The sequence below is a fragment of the Rhinopithecus roxellana genome, chromosome 6 (assembly GCF_007565055.1).
Source record: "Rhinopithecus roxellana isolate Shanxi Qingling chromosome 6, ASM756505v1, whole genome shotgun sequence".
NCBI classification, from domain to species: domain Eukaryota; kingdom Metazoa; phylum Chordata; class Mammalia; order Primates; family Cercopithecidae; genus Rhinopithecus; species Rhinopithecus roxellana.
The window spans coordinates 147,238,012-147,254,681 of record NC_044554.1 but is presented as its reverse complement, the minus strand read 5'-3'; the positions used below and the strand labels follow the sequence as shown (position 1 = coordinate 147,254,681).

Sequence of the window (16,670 nt, the reverse complement as noted above, 5' to 3'; positions counted from 1 at the left end):
AGGAGGTCAGATATTGTGAGACAGTGCCCAACCATAACTGCTAATGAAGTGCGTGTGTGTGTGTGTGTGTGTGTGTGTGTGTGTGTGTAAAATAGGAAGTGCTCTCATTTCCTGTGTGGGTGGCACCAATGGCTGAGATCGGCTACTCCTGCTCTCTGGAGTTCTGATGAGGACAGAGGCAGGCTTGTCACCATTGTCAATCTCGAACAACTTTAAACAACGTTAAAGGAAATATGACTTCCCCAGCCAAGGAAACACACAATGGGCCCTGACTATCCCATGGGTGGTTGCCTCAGACCTTCCTCCCCTGGCTGTTGTTCTGTCCTGCTTTCTGCTTTCAGCTATTTCATTCAAAACTGCCAAAGGCAAGAGGTGGAAGAGGTGGAGATGCACCCTTGCTTTGGAGCAGAGACTGTGTGCCTTGGATGAGTCACAGTCTGATATAGTTTAGATGTCTGTCCCCTCCAAACTTCCAGTTGAAATCTGATCCCCAATGTTGGAGGTGGAGCCTAGTGGGAGGTGTTTGGATCATGGAGGAGGATCCTTCATGAATGGCCTGGTGCTGTCTTCATGGTAGTGAGTGAGTTCTCACTCTCTCAGTTCCCGTGAGAACTGATTATTAAAAGATCCTGGCCCTGCCCCTCAATCTTCCTTCCTCCCTCACCATGTAATGCCTGCTCCCTTTCGCCTTCCACCATGAGTGGAAGATTCCTGAGGCCCTCACCAGAAGCAGATGCTGATACCATTATCCTACAGCCTGCAGAACTGTGAGCCAAAATTTCTTAATAAAGTACCCAGCCTCAAGTATTCTTTTATAGCAACACAAATGGACTAAGACACAGGTTAACTACAAGACAGCAATCCTCTCAGTCCACAGTTGGAGTTAGGACGAACAGAGCACCTATAGTTGGGCATGATGAGCAACATCTGTCTTCACTGCCTCAAACCTGAGGGCACATTAGAATCACCTGGAGGCCTTGTGCAACACAGAGACTGGGCCCACCTGAAGTTTCTGATTCAATAGGTCTAGGGTAAGACCCCAGAATTTGCATTTCTAACCAGTTCCCAGATGATGCTCTTGCTTCTGGTCTGGGGACTACACTCGGAGAACCACTGTTCTAGAGTAACCTATTAAGCATGGGGAAAGGGTGCTTCCCCAAGCAGGTGGCTATGGATCACACCACGCCCTTGGTAGACAAGGACCTATGGAGCTGCTGGGGGAGTTTATGTCCCAAGTGCAATTATTAAGCAGGGCAAAATGGAGACTGAATACAGGGCTCTGGAAGGGCTCATGCAGGAGGCATTTTTTTCATCTATACCATACCCCTCTGTCCATTTGTACCTGAGGTGCTTTTGTACCAGCATCTTGCCTAGGTAATAATGCCCACTTTACCATTTCATATGTACATTAGAACGGTGTCATGATTTTGAAAGACCTGCTATGAAAAAGTTCAAATGAGCTTGAAATCCACTTTCATTAATAAAAGAAATTTCACTTTTATATTTGTCAGTGAAAGAAAAAGAAGACCTATTAATTTTTTTAATAGATTTGCAACTGTAGAAAATGTTCAAATGGTTGTAAAAATGGTTTAATTTTTTTTTTCTTTGAGATGGAGTCTCACTCTGTCACCCAGGCTGGAATGCAGTGGCGCGATCTCGGCTCACTGCAAACTCCACCTCCCTGTGTCAAGCAATTCCTCTGCCTCAGCCTCCCAAGTACTGAGATTACAGGTGCACACCACCACGCCCAGCTAATTTTGTGTTTGTTTCTGTTTTTGAGACAAAGTCTCGCTCTGTCACCCAGGCTGGAGTGCAAGGGCAAGATCTCGGCTCACTGCAGCCTCCACCTCCCAGATTTAAGTGATTCCTCTGCCTCAGCCTCCCAAGTAGCTGAGACTATAGGCATGTGCCACTACACCTAGCTAATTTTTGTATTTTTAGTAGAGACAGGATTTCACCATGTTGGCCAGGCTGGTCTCAAACTCCTGACCTTGTGATCCCCCTGCCTTGGCCTCCCAAGATGCTGAGATTACAGGTGTGAGCCACCACACCTGGCCGGTTTAATTATTTTTATCACTATTTTAAGAATAAAGTTCTCCTCTGGTGACTATAAAGAATTTGAAGAAATCATCAAAGAAAAGTCTTGATCAAGAGTTCAGTGTAGCTATTTCAACATAAAACCTGAAATAGAAAAATATGTGTCTCTAGAAGCAAGCTCAAGTTTCTCGTGTTAAAACTTGAAAAGGTTTTATTTGGAAGTTTTATACAAATTCAATGTGTAATATCTTTCTTAGTACTTTGTATTTTACTTTTCTTGTAATTATGTATCATAAAGAAAAGATAGTAATTTTCACCAAGCCCCATATTGAAGCTCCCCAATGTACTTCAGAGTGCCATGCAAATATTGTACTAGAATTTCTTTTTTTTTTTGAGATGCCCAGGCTGGAGTGCAATGGCGTGATCTCCGTTCACTGCAACCCCTGCCTCCTGGGTTCAAGCGATTCTCCTGCCTCAGCCTCCCAAGTAGCTGGGTTTACAGGTGTGCGCTACCATGCCCAGCTAATTTTGTATTTTTAATAGAGACAGGGTTTCACCATGTTTGTCAGTCTGGTCTTGAACTCCTGACCTCAAGTGACCCACCTGCCTTGGCCTCCCAAAGTGCTGAGATTACAGGTCTATCTGTTGAGCCACCGTGCCCGGACTGTACTGGAATTTTCTGTGTGTGCTGTGTTGTGGAAAGCTCTCTAAAGCCCTGCTTTAAAGAGGATGGCAGACTCTATTGATGGCCTAGACAGCAAGGATCCACCAACTTCCTCTTTGTTAATCGAACTCACACCTGATTCAGATATTGGGAGGGTCTGTGCTTCAGAGAAAGCCAAGTTTCTCTTCAGCCCCAAGCCAACTGTGCAATTTCACTCTCTTTGCCAATGATAGAATTTAAAATAGATGTGTAATATGTTTCTAGTCAATTAGCCATGTGAGGGAAAAATTTAGAGGGAAATTTTAGAGGGAAAATTCTAGTCATTTAGCCATGTGAAGGCAGACAGAGGGGCTTCTGGAAAGTTTTCTTCCTCTTAAATAGTGACACAAGAGAGGGACATTCTTCCAGCCCTTGGACACTGTCAAATGAGTCTGTGATGGCTCGTGCTGCTGCAGCCATACTATGACCATTATGAATTAACCATGAGGACAACCCCGTAAGTTGAGAGTGGCAGAGCAGAACGGCAGAAAAGACACGGGACCCTGATGACCACAGAGGTATTTAGTTAACAAGCTCTGGATTTCCCCTACCTCCAGAATTCTTGTTGGGTGAGATAATGAATTTCTTCTTTGGCTAAGCTGTTTTTGTCTAGGTTTTCTGGTTTTTTTTTTTTTTGAGACGGAGTCTCACTGTGTCGCCCAGGCTGGAGTGCAGTGGCCGGATCTCAGCTCACTGCAAGCTCCGCCTCCCAGGTTCATGCCATTCTCCTGCCTCAGCCTCCCAAGTAGCTGGGACTACAGGCGCCCACCACCTCGCCTGGCTAGTTTTTTGTATTTTTTAGTAGAGATGGGGTTTCACCGTGTTAGCCAGGATGGTCTCGGCCTCCCAAAGTGCTGGGATTACAGGCTTGAGCTACCGTGCCCGGCCTGGTTTTCTATTCTTTGCATTTAAAAGTATCCTCACTAATGATACACAGTTTAATGATCACACTTTGCATTGCCGAATTGCCCTCCAGATGACAGTCTCAAGTTATACTGCCCTGGTAGGATATGAGAATGCCTGTCTCCCCTTACCAGCGTTAGAGTTGTTGCAACTCTTTGCCAAATTTATAGACAACATTTAGTTTAAGATTTATAGCACCTGCCCAACTACTTGGGAGAAAGGACATCAGCCTCCTGGATACACCCACGGGCCTCTGCCTTAATCACAGTTGGTCTGTCTGTTGAGCCAAGCAGTCCTGTCAAAACATCTGCTTTCTAACGCTTAATTCCGGCCATAGAGTGTGCTTTAAAGTATTATGTCTGCATTTAAAGGGAACACATTCTGTCATTTAAACCTCTCATTGACTGCCACCATATTTGTGGTTACAACCTCATGTACAATGAAAATCAGTGGAAAGTAATCAACTAATGTATACCCTCCATCACCACAAAACAGGATTCAGGACATGCTACCCCAAAATATGGCATGGGGTATATTGAATATCTTAAGCTGAAGGAATTTGAGAAATAGCATGTGCAAGACAGAGCTTCTGACCTTCCCCTGAAGTAGGTCATAAGCCCCTCATGGGAGAGGTGACCCCCAAGACCCAGAGAGAAGAAGCAGTGTTGCCTCTGAAGACGCAGGGATGCTGGTAGGAATGCGGACAAGCAGGCCTTACTAAGGTCCCCAGGCCATAACATTTCATTCAGACCTCCTTTGTCTTGTTATATTCTCCACTACTCTTCGCTCTTCCTCAAACCTGCAGAGAAACACCTGGGTTTAACTGCTCCTTCCGCTCCTGATGAAGGCTCCCGTGTGACCGAATACTTAGATCACATAAATGTTTGTGCTCTTCTCTGTCTTTATTACCAGGGCCCCAGCCAATAAACCTAGGATGAATACAAGGAAAATATATTTTTCTTCTCCTGCACACAACGACTTGCTCAGATCAGAGAGGGTGTGGGGTGTGTGTGTGTGGTGTGTGGGTGTTAATGTGTGGTTTGTGAATGTTATGTGTGTGGTATAGGAGTGTGTGCTGTATGGGTGTGTGGTGTGTGTGTGGGGTGTGAGTGTGTGAGTCTGTGTGTGGGTGTTAATGTGTGGTTTGTGAATGTGTTGTATGTGTAGTGTGGGAGTGTGTGCTGTGTGGGTGTGTGGTGTGTGAGCGTGTGGTGAGTGGGTAAGTGTGTAGTGTGTGTGGTGTGTGAGTGTGTGATTGTATGTGTAGTGTGTGTGAGTCTGTGAGTGTGTGGTGGGTGAGCATGTAGTGTGTGAGTGTGTGATGCGTCTGAGTGTGTGGTTATGTGTGTGGTGTGAGTCTGTGTATGGTGTGTGAGCATGTGGTGTATGTGTGTGTGGTGTGAGCGGTGTGTGTGTCTGAATGTGTGGGTGTGTGAGCATGTGGTATGTGAGAGTGTGCGGCATGTGTGAGAGTCTGAGTGTGTGGTGTGTGTGGTATGTGTTAATGTGTGGTTTGTGAATGTGTGGTGTGTGATCTATGTGGTGTGTGAGTGTATTAATGTGTGGTATGTGAATGTGTGGTGTAAGTGTGTATGGTGTGTGTGAGTCTGAGTGTGTGGTGTATGAGAGTGTGTGTGATGTTTAAGTGTGTAGTGTGTGAGTCTGTGAGTGTGTGGGTATGTGGACATGTGGTGTGTGGGAAACAGAGAGAGGGCGAGCCAGGGAGAGACTCAGAGACAGAGAAGTCTACACACACAGACACACGGGGCCTTTCCTGGGAGAATAGTGGTCTGCCCCATCCCAGACCTACATGAGACCCTATTTGGCAAGCAGGTGGGATCATAGTGGACTTGACATCACTTGCTCAGGGTGAAGGCAGAAGAGGCATAAAATAAGGCCTCTGTAGACTTGACTTTCAGTGCTGTCACTGAATCCAATGTATTCATTCAAATAGGCTTAACATCAACTCTGTTTAATAAAAATGAAATCTATTTGTTGAGCACTTACTGTGTGCCTGTGGCTGTGTTAAATACTCTAACTCATTTATTTCTCAGAACAACCTTATTAGGAAGAGGAAGATATTATTGTCTCCACCTTAAAGAAACAAAATTAAGGCACAAAAAACACACCCAACATGAGGCTATGTGGATGTGACCTCAGATCTAGTTGACCCAAAATCCTATTGTGGTACCCACTGCATTACATCCCCTTTAGGGGAGTGCAGGCAACTACAAGATCGGATTGTATAAAGGCTAAAAAGGTAATAGGATTAAATAGCTCATTTGTAACTTGACAAATAATTTTATTTGCAACTTCAGTTTTGCTAAATCATATGGAACAAAAATATTACAGGCTTACTCTAACCATCACTAGGTCTTTGAATTTGTTTTTATTGTTTAACTGTAAAACAGATAATAAAAGGCAGTATGTGTTCAGGACATAAATTTTGAAAAGTACAAGGAATAAAAGGAAATAAAATAAAAATCACACAGTCCTATCACAGAAAAAAGAATTACTACTAACATTTGATGATAACCCCGTAAAATATTGAAAAATTGCTCTCTATTAGTATTGTAATAATTTTTCTTAAAAGACAAGTTCCACCTAACATGGCTATGATGGTGAAAGAAGCTGTCAATAGCCATATTTGTCAAATAGCTTACCATCTCACCACTGCATACTCTGTTCTGGTCCTAAACGTTTTTAGAACTAACACTACATTATTACAGAAAACTACCTGATGTATTCGATGTGCATTATTATTAGGAGAGGTAAGAATCTGGGGTACCTTATTAAAAATAATATAATTGGGCAAAAAAAACAGATAATAATTGGGCACAAATCAAATCGCCCAATAGAAAAACTGGCAGAAAGCCATGAACTTACGATTCATAAAGAAACATAAATACTTAGTAAATAGTAAACATACTCAATAAACATGAAAATATGCCCAATCTCACTACTGATCAAAGCAACAGAGTATTATAGATATGACAATTTTCATGCCCATCAAATGGTCAAAGGTTTACAAATAACTCGATGTTGGAGAAGGTCTTGGAAGATAGGATCCCCCTATCCCTACCTGATGGAAGAGAAACTGATGCAATCATTTTGGAAGCATCACACATGGCAAGAGGTTTAACCCATGCATTTCTAGATCCCTTCTTTAAAAGAGGACTCTTCTGTAGGAGAGGAATAGTCAGAGGAGATCAGGGATATATGCGCATGGCCATTCATAGCATAATTTACAATACTGAAAAACTGAAAACGGCTTAAAAGTCCATGAGATAGGGAAACACACAAATTATGGAACATCTGCACAATATAGAATTAAGCTATCATGAAAATTTTTGAAAGCAATTTAATGCCATAAAGTGATATTTACAGGAAGGGGAGGAAGCAGAATATAAAACTAAAACTACACTAAGGTACAATTCTCATACACACACAGGCAAAAAAGAAAATGTGAGGGAAATACATTAAGAAACTAACAGTTGTTACCTTTGAATGATTAATCCACGTATAAATTTCACTTAATTTTTTTTCTAAAATTTTCTACAAATAAAGAATACATTATCAGAAAACATTTTTAAACTTTCTAGTTGTAACTAGGCTCAGGCAAACCCAACACAACTTAAACCCCCTAACCCTAAGATATCCTTGGAGGAGTCTCAGTCCTCAACCATCCCTTTCTCAGTTCATAATTATCATGGCAATTGCTAATATTTGTTGAGCAATAATATGAGCCAGGCATTATGCTAAGTACTTTAAATTCAATATTGCATTTAATTCTTCTAGAAGTCCAGTAAAGTAGGCACTAGAATTGCCCCTGCTTTACAGTAAATGAGACAATGACTTTGAGACGGAAGCGATTCACTGAAGGCCATTCAAAAATTAAAGCACAAACCAGGTTTGACTCTTGCAAATCAAGGCGGCTCCAGAACAAAAACTCACAATTTTATGTCTCTAGGCTCTCCTCCTTAAATTAAAACAATTATTAATATCCAAACTAGTTTTCCATGTTCTGGGCTCTTTGAAAGGAAATGACTGTTTAGAGCTAAGAAATAGCTACAGTAAATAGTGAGAGAAAATGTGCTGTCACTTTAAAGAGCACAGTCACCAAGTCTGGCTTTGTAGGTGTGAGACCTGCGCAGTTGCACAGGGCCTGTGCTTAAAAGGGCTCCATGCTTGATTTAATGCTTTGCTGTCACTGTCGTATAATTCTTAATAATTTTTGAACAAGGAGTTCACATTTTCATTTTGCACAGAGCCCTGCAAATTATGACACTAGTCCTGCTAGTCACACGTGAGTAACTAAGCCTCAAAACTCATTTAAAAAGACAGAGTGTTTGGGGTTTGGAGTTGTGTTCGTTGCTTTTTATTACCTACCTGGGCCTGAAGCCTAGGGAGAAGGTATTTTCCCTTGTTTAAATGAATCTTCCACTTGAAAACACGCGATGGTATTAAAGGAAGCTGGGCACCTCCTCCTCCTCCTCAGCATCTCTAGTGACCTCCATTTTAAGCAGTGCTCTCTGGTACACATCCCCTGTATTGTGGGATCTGGCCCATCAGGTCCTGGTGTGTTTGACTGGGTCTGGATTAACAGTCAGAGTGTGGCTTGTCTTCAGGGTAAGAGGCGGTGGCTGATGCGATAAAGGCTTTGCATATTTAGAACACCAAGGATTCTCCAGACAAAAAATTTAAAGTTTCTTAGTGCGTACTCTTCTATAAGAAAACTACCTGATGTATTCGATGTGCATTATTATTCTATAATTGTCAGGGAGGATAGATAGAGTTGTGTAAGCTGTATGGCCCTACTCTTTTCAACAAGGTTGTGGTTCAGACAGCAGTTTGGTATGAGAAAAACACATTGCTGGTAAACTAACTTCAGCACATTGGGGAATATTTTGGACTGCCAAGCCTTGTTTCAGGGAAAACAATGAACTCTCACCCATTTTCCCTCTTAGAATTGCACAAGACTCTCTATGACTAACTCCTCTGTGTACTTTCACTTCAGAAATGGGGTCTGGCAGAGGATGAAGTTAGGGACTCCAGGAGCGAGTGCTTCTGGCAAACCCCTGGGTTTCCTGAGGGTGACGCACAGCCATTGTACCTGTGAGAAGCCCAGGGTCTGGCAGAAGACCAAGCAGAAGCCATGTGGGAGAGCACAGATGCTGCTGGGGAAACAAAGTAAGAAGGTGCGTAAGAGACTGCGAAACAACCAGGATTTAGCTGTTTCATCAGCCCCTCTGGCCAAACCAAAAAGGTTTCTTTGGCTACCTTGTTCCGTAACAAACACGTGGATTTCCTCAAACGTGTGGCCTACTGAAATCATACAGAGTAACTGTAGAGGACTCTGTTGATTGCCTACCCATCGCCCATTCTCACCTCCTTCTTCCTACAAGGACCCTGCTTTTGTTCAGATAGGTTCCCTCTTCAGAATAACCCGCACTCAGAATTGGCTTTGATTAGACTAAGCTCATCAAAGTAATCCCATGGTCCATGCTAGTCATTGATTGAGGATGTCACGCACTCCAATTCTGGAGAAAGAAAAACCTTGCTGGAAGTTTCCAGGAAAGTCCTACCTTGCTTTTAAGAGATAACAATGGAGAAATCAGACTCTGTCAACCTAGTAGGGATGAATTAGGAGGCATACTCCCTCAATTGCTACCAACGACCAGCCAGAAGCCAAAGTCAGCTCCCAGAAGGGCACAGAAAGAACTGCAGAAAAACAGAGTCAAAACCTAGATGGAACCAAGCCTGAAGCCCACCCCGTTTGGGTTTCTCATTATACAAGCCAATGCAACTCTTTATTATTTAAGCTTGCTTGAGTTGGCCTTTCTATTACATGCCAGTGGAACCACAAAATGATCCTTCACAGCAGAGTCAACCTGGGATTCTGAAGAATCGGGCTCTAGGCACCAGCCTATTTGCTGTATAAATTGCTTTGTGCAAGTCCCAATTTACCCAAACCTCAGTCTTCTCATCCAGTAAGACTGGCCATTGTAATGCCTCTATTGTTTACTTTGGGGGAATATCACAAGCAGTGAAAAAATAAAAGATATGAAAGGCTTTTGAAACAAGTAACTGTTATACACATGTGAGATACTGTTACTATTAAATTTAAAATCGTCCAATAAATCTACTTGTTTTCCTGGATACATACATAAATAACACTGCCTTACTTTGAGTTTCCATATTTTCATTCTCCTTTCCCTTCCCCAACCACACTTAGCACCTCACAGATGTGTAGAAGGCCATGACAGAGCTTTCTAAAATCATTTTTCTCTCTATTCAGCTGATTCCCAAAATGCCAAGCACAAAGATTCAGTAAATTTTGTAAAGCATCTCCTTGAAGCCCCTCCCATTATGTACTCGGCACAGGTACTGAGATGTGGTACTGAAAAGGCTTTTTGAGGCCAGAAATTTGTCTTATCCTGGAACAGACAGAACATGGGGGTACATTTATCCTCCTAACAGGTAAATGAAATTGTCAAAGGCCTGTAATGGATTGGCAAAATTTTAAATGGAAACTGTGTGTGTTTTCAGAAATGCACTAACTTGTGATCATTCATTGCAGAGGGAAATTAAACTCAAGTGAGAAAAAGGAAAATCTAGCCTATGAAAAACACATAAATGCAAAGCAAGGAGCATTGAGAATCTGGGAGACCAACTGGTCAATTAAGTACCATGTAAAGATTTCCAATTTTTTTGTAGTAAATTATTTATTTAGCTCTTCCATACCATCAATATATTTTACAAGTTTAATACCCAAATTATAGCCAGCCCACCCATTTATGGCCCCATAAATGAGTCCTGACTTACCAATGTGAATTCTTGTTCCTAGCAGTGTCAGATTTAGATTGGATTTGGATCTATTGCTTTTATCCTTATCAGACATTTCGAGGCTGATATTTTATTGCTATATTTAAAATGGAAAGTGCTTTAAAATAGACTTGGGAGGGAGCACAACTGATTCCTGCCCCGATATGTCATTTCCTGACTTAACATCCTACTATATAACCTAGGTTAAAGGGTTGGAAGTCCACACAAAGTCCTTCTCCATCGAAAATTTCCCCCCACACAAAGAGAATTTTCTTGGAGGAAAGTGAGTGATTATAAAAAGAATGACTCTAATCTTAAGTAAGAGTAGCTGGGGCTTTCAGTAGTAAAACTGACAGGCAATTTCCATGCCTACATACTTTGTAAGTCAAATGAATAATAAAGAATATAAATGAAACACATCTCACCATTTCTTAAGTTTTGAAGTGTATATGGAGCTAAATTGTCAAGCCTTGTTTCTCAAGGTTTGGATTTTGTAAAATACGTAGAACAAACCAATAAATTAACGGCAGAAGAGAAGACTAACAAATCAAACCCGTGAAACAGCTTCCACTTATGTTATAAAAAGTATTATAGGCCTAAGATTGGTAAATCCCACAGAGTCAAATGTAAGATATGATCTATGACACCCAAAATTATAACAATATCTGATTGTGGCTTTTAGGCCTTGAAAAAAAGTCACCAAATTTTTTTTAACCTTTTTACATTAACTTTTTGTTTATATTTACATTATAACTTTTTTTAATTTTTATAAAAGATTGTTTAATGGACTATAAAATAACAAACCTTAACTTGCAGTTCATAGGAACCAGCCAAGCTCCATGGAAGACGGAACGGAAGAGCTCAGCCTCCACACTCGCCCTGGGAACAGAAGCCAAGGGCAGGCCACTCCTTGGAGCTCACTGTTCTCATATGAAAAACGGGCTTATCTCCCGGAAATATACCAGGGGCGGAGTGCTTTGGAGAAGCATGGTATTTGGTTTATCAGTCTGTTTTCACACTACTGATAAAGACATATCCAAGACTGGGCAATTTACAAAAGAAAGAGGTTTAATTGGACTTACAGCTCTGTGTAGCTGGGGAAGCCTCACAATCATGGCGGAACACATGGACTACAGCAGGCAAAGAGACAGAACTGGCGCAGGGGAGCTCTTCTTTTTAAAATTGTCAGATCTCGTGAGACTTACTCACTATCACGAGAATAGCGCAAGAAAGACTTGCCTCCGTGATTCAATTACCTCCCACTGGGTCCCACCCACAATATGTGGGAATTCAAGGTGAGATTTGGGTGGAGACACAGCCAAACTGTCTTACTTGGTTTTAAGAGAAATTATTAAGAAAAAAGAAAGAAATATCTTATCAATGTACTCAGAGTTGTTAATGTAACCAGATCAGCTTTACAGTTCCAGTCCCCCACCTTCCGTCTGGCTCCAGCACCACACCTGTATCACACCTGCACACCTTCCCCTAGGCCAGCTATAGAATTTGTGGGGCCTGGGGCCCCTTGTTCAAAAAGCAGGGGGAAATACCGTTACAGATACTAAATTATAAAGATTTTTCCTTTCTTCCCTAGTTGTCATGGTGTGTTCTTATTTGCTATATGATGTGATGTTGTACTAAAGAAAAATTTTAAATTAAAATTATTAGCATGAATTTTGCCTTTTTTTTTTTTTTTAAGATGAAGTCTTACTCTTGTCGCCCAGGCTGGAATGCAGGGCCGATCTCAGCTCACTGCAACCTCCGCCTCCTGGGTTGAAGCAATTCTCCTGCCTCAGCCTCCCAAGTAGCTGGGATTACAGGGCTCCCACCACCAAGCTCAGCTAATTTTTGTACTTTTAGTAGAAATGAGGTTTCGCCATGTTTGCCAGGCGGGTCTCAAACTCCTGACCTCAGGTGATCTGCCCACCTTGGCCTCCCAAAGTGCAGGGATTACAGGTGTAAGCCACCGCTCCCGGCCGCCATTCATTTTTATATTGTGCAATATCAGTTATAAATGCAAATATAGGAACATTTAACTTGTATGCAGAATCACCAAAATTGCACAATTGACATTTTGTACCTCATACATGCATATGTACTTTGTTCTCACCAGAACAGTAAAAATTCTGCACAAAACAAACTCGGCTAGTCTTCTTTCACCGCTTGATAAGTGCATAGTCTATCAACCCTCTACCTTCGGTTTACTGATAAGTAAGGGGAGTCTGAAAGGAAAAGAATCTATGATTTGCCCTATCTTTCCCTCTCCTTTTATGTCATCTTTTTCAGTATAAGTGGTGACTATTACAGGGAAGCAACATGAATAAGAAAGGATGTGATAAGATTCCTTGGTCATTTGTGTTTCTTTTTTCTTTTTTCTTTTCTCTTTTTTTTTTTTTTTTGAGACAGAGTGTCACTCTATTGCCCAGGCTGGAGTGCAATAGCCCGATCTTGGCTCACTGCAACCTCTGCCTCCCAGGTTCAAGTGATTCTCCTGCCTCAGCCTCCCGAGTAGCTGGGATTACAGGCACGCACCACTACGTCTAGCTAATTTTTGTATGTTTAGTAGAGACGGGGTTTCGTCATGTCGGCCTGGTCTCAAACTCCTGACCTCAGGTGATCTGCCCGCCTTGGCCTCCCAAAGTGCTGGGATTACAGGCATGAGCCACTACGCTCAGCTCATCTGTGTTTCTTAGAATTCCACTACTTCTTCTGCATTTGAAGTAAATTCTGGAAAGCACGTCTTCTAATGGAAAGCATGGCCTCTTGGGGCTTTCTGCTGCCCCGCTTACTCAGTTGTAGGCATCACACACTTCCCGTTTTTTACACTTAGTCTTTTTGAGTCTTATTGAATTCTCATGCATTGTGAGACTGCTGAAATTTTGTGCTCGTTAAGCATCATGGGTTCTTTATGCAAATGAGGTGATAAGGAACAGCAAACATGAATATTGCATATGTCTCCTCTGCTCATGTATGTGCTCCGTGTCCCATCAGACTTTATACACAGAACACAAGTTCAAAAATAAGATTAGTAAGAATTTCAAGTTGGTGACAGCAGAGCCCTAAACCGAGTGTGGGCCCTCTGAGCACCAGACTCTGTGCCACTGCCCAAGTTGCACACCCATGGAAGTCTGCCTTCCACCAAACCCCTACCTGGAGGGATGCCCAGTGAGGGAGTTGGTCGCAAACCCCCAATAAGCTCCTCTGTATTCAGATACTTATTACCTGCCTGCCCTGGCCTTGCTTAGGGAAGTCCCTGTAGAAAGCCATTTCCCTCTTCCTCCCTTTTTCTTTCTTCCATTTCCTCCTCTTCATTTCCTCTCCCTCCTCCTCTTCCTCACCCTCTTGCCCAACACATAGCCATCCCAACCTGCCCTAGTTACTTCTAGATTTTGAGGAAATGCAAAATAGCTCCTCCAAGTCAAGAGCAGAAAAACAGACTACATCCCCATTTGCTTGGAACTTCCCCTTTTTCTCTTAAAACAGTATTTATGCTCTATGCAGTGGAGCAAATTTCAGTAAACGCTCACTCTTGCCCAATTTTAAAAGCTAGATGGCAAAGAATAGAGTTTTTATTTATTGTATTATCTGGATATAACTTTAGTGGGGGAGGCAAGTTACTTTTTTAAAAAATTATGGGGTGGAAATTTTTAAATTTTTATGCATAATGCTACTTTATGTGAATAAAGAAAGAGCCCACCTAAAATAAATCACAAATTTTGGATAAAACTCATGCATCTCTATATGCATTGCAACTTAACTCTAGAAGGGAAAAAATGAGTAGGCTCTAGAATAATAAGGAAACGGAGGTGAGATGATTAAGACTGCTTAAATGGATTCTGAAACAGACAGATATTTGGAACCTTTTTTTACTCACTGAAAAATGATGCCTGTGGGGGAAAAGATTTTTCCATTTTTTGTTATTTTCCTCATTTTCTCTTTCTCTTCCCAGCTAGCATTTCTAAAGTTCCCAGGTTTGTAGAATACTTAATGAAGAAACAAGCCTCTCAGATCTCAGTTTCCTAAAAAAAAAAAGAAAAAAGAGAGAGAGAGAGAAAGAAGCCTGCAGAGCTGCTCAATCCACGATTTTTTTCTCATTTTGCACGTGTCTAGAAATATTAATATTTTCACTTCAAATGTAAGATTGGTGACTGTCCAAATTAGGAAAGGGAACAGATAGATGATCTCCTCCATCACTTTTTGAAGCCTCAGAATGGAATCTTAACAGTGATCACTAACCAAACCATTTCCCTGTGAGATTTAAGATCAAGCGTCACATGTCCAGGTTCCGCAGATTTAAGCACCAATCGTCCAGTGAGTGAATAAAAGACTCCACATCCTTTTCCAAGAGTCCAGCTTTCTTCAGCACTTAACAAGTTCAATATGTTGGACAGAGCACAAGGGCGTCCTTCTACAGAGGTTAGGAAACTCACAGGCCATACTTTACTACATTGATAACTCAGTGGCAGCCAAGAGCACATTCCTCACTTTGTTCATAATCCCCATTAATTAGCCCTTAAATGTGGACAAATTCCAACTAAAATCATTTTATTCAGCCCTACTTATGTCTTTCCTGGAACTCTAAATGGACATCATTCTTCCCTCCTGTGCTGGGCTGCCAGGCAGCCTTTCTGGAGCTGGTGGACAGCCTGTTGTGGTCTGTAGGTGGTTGTACCTCAGGGGGAAGGAAGCAGGAGGTCCCGACAGGTAGGTATTTGATAATCACGGGGCTGCAGGTGCATGCTCTCTTCCTTCACATCCTTTAGGAGTTGAGTTCCTTGGAGTAAAAGTAGCTCCTCAAAATATAACACATGTCCAGAATAGACAAGTCCACAGAGACAGAAAGTAAATTTGTGGTTGCCAGGAAATGGGGGAAGGGGCAAATGGAGGTAACTACTCAATGTGTTATGGGGTGTTCTTTTGGTGTGATAACAATGTTTTGAAATTAAAGGGAGGTGGTCACTGCACTACATTGTAAATACACTGAATTCCACTGAATTACAAACCTTAGAATGGTTGTTATGTTATGTGAACTTCACCTCAATTTTTTACAAAAACACTATTCTCACAGATTTCATTCACCCTTAAGTCAATTCTTTGATGAGACAGAGTTTCAAGGATACATTTTGAGAGAAAATTCATACCACCAAATTAGTCTATAAGAAGAGAGTTTAACAATTAACCAATGAGTCTGTTTAATATTCAAGGTGAAAGAGTGGCCTTTCTTAATTACCTGAATAAACTTCTTCTCATCTTCCCTAAGTAAAGACTGCCAGTCTATCTCTCTTTAGATGAGGTTATATTCTCACACAGTGAGAGCCACGCACATTAGGATGGAGATCTCAGAAGTAGTAGCATCATGGTGTGCAGTGAGCCTCTTTGCTTACCGCTGCTGTGTGAATGGCTTTTGTTGTTGAGGGGATACCTCCGTTGGCTGGAATGACAGGGTCCAGTATGATGCACACTGCTCTAACCCCCCAGTGGCTGACCCATTTGCTTTGTCCAACTTGAAAGGATCATGCAACAGACATGACTGATCCCCTCCATCCCTTCAGTGTGAGGTAGGCTCACTAGACCCACAGTGTTCCACTTTTAATGCAGGTGCTGCATGAAGTAGTAATTAAAGAAACATAGAAGTCACATATGCCAGACCATTACACAATCCAGCCTTGACAGGGGCTTAAATATACCTATTTAGGAATGTTCCACCCTGTCAAATGCATGCAACACAGAACTGCTAAGGTATGAGCTAATTGATTTGGTCAATGTTTCTAGTATTTTCCAAAATCCTATTTTTAAAAAAAAACCAAAGCATGTCTATGTTTTAAAAGTGTATATTTAGTTTGAATATTTCATCACACCGATTGAGACAGATGAACAACCCCACCTGACCTGACTCAGTGCCCCAATTGCATGAGATTTGGAGTCTCCATAAACTTACCTTATATACTAACTCATGACTGCCTAGCTGCTAAGTTCATTCTAAGTTTTAGCTTTGCCCAGTATATAATTAGTGCTGAATTTTTTGTTTGTTTTCCAGACAAATATACAGCATACAATAAAATTTAGAAAACCTGCCAGCACTCTTTGTAATATCATAGAGGCAAAGAACCAAAGAGACTATAGAGAGTTTATATACCAAATACCTCATTTTAGAAGTGAAGTCCAGAAAGGTTGAGTTTCCAAAGTTTCACAGTGGGTTAGTTAT

At 41.6% G+C, this 16,670-nt stretch overlaps 1 pseudogene; it reads left to right on the top strand.

Moving 5' to 3' along the window:
* The window catches only part of LOC104681900, a 51,504-nt pseudogene that overhangs the window by 7,448 nt on the left and 27,386 nt on the right, over positions 1-16,670 (top strand).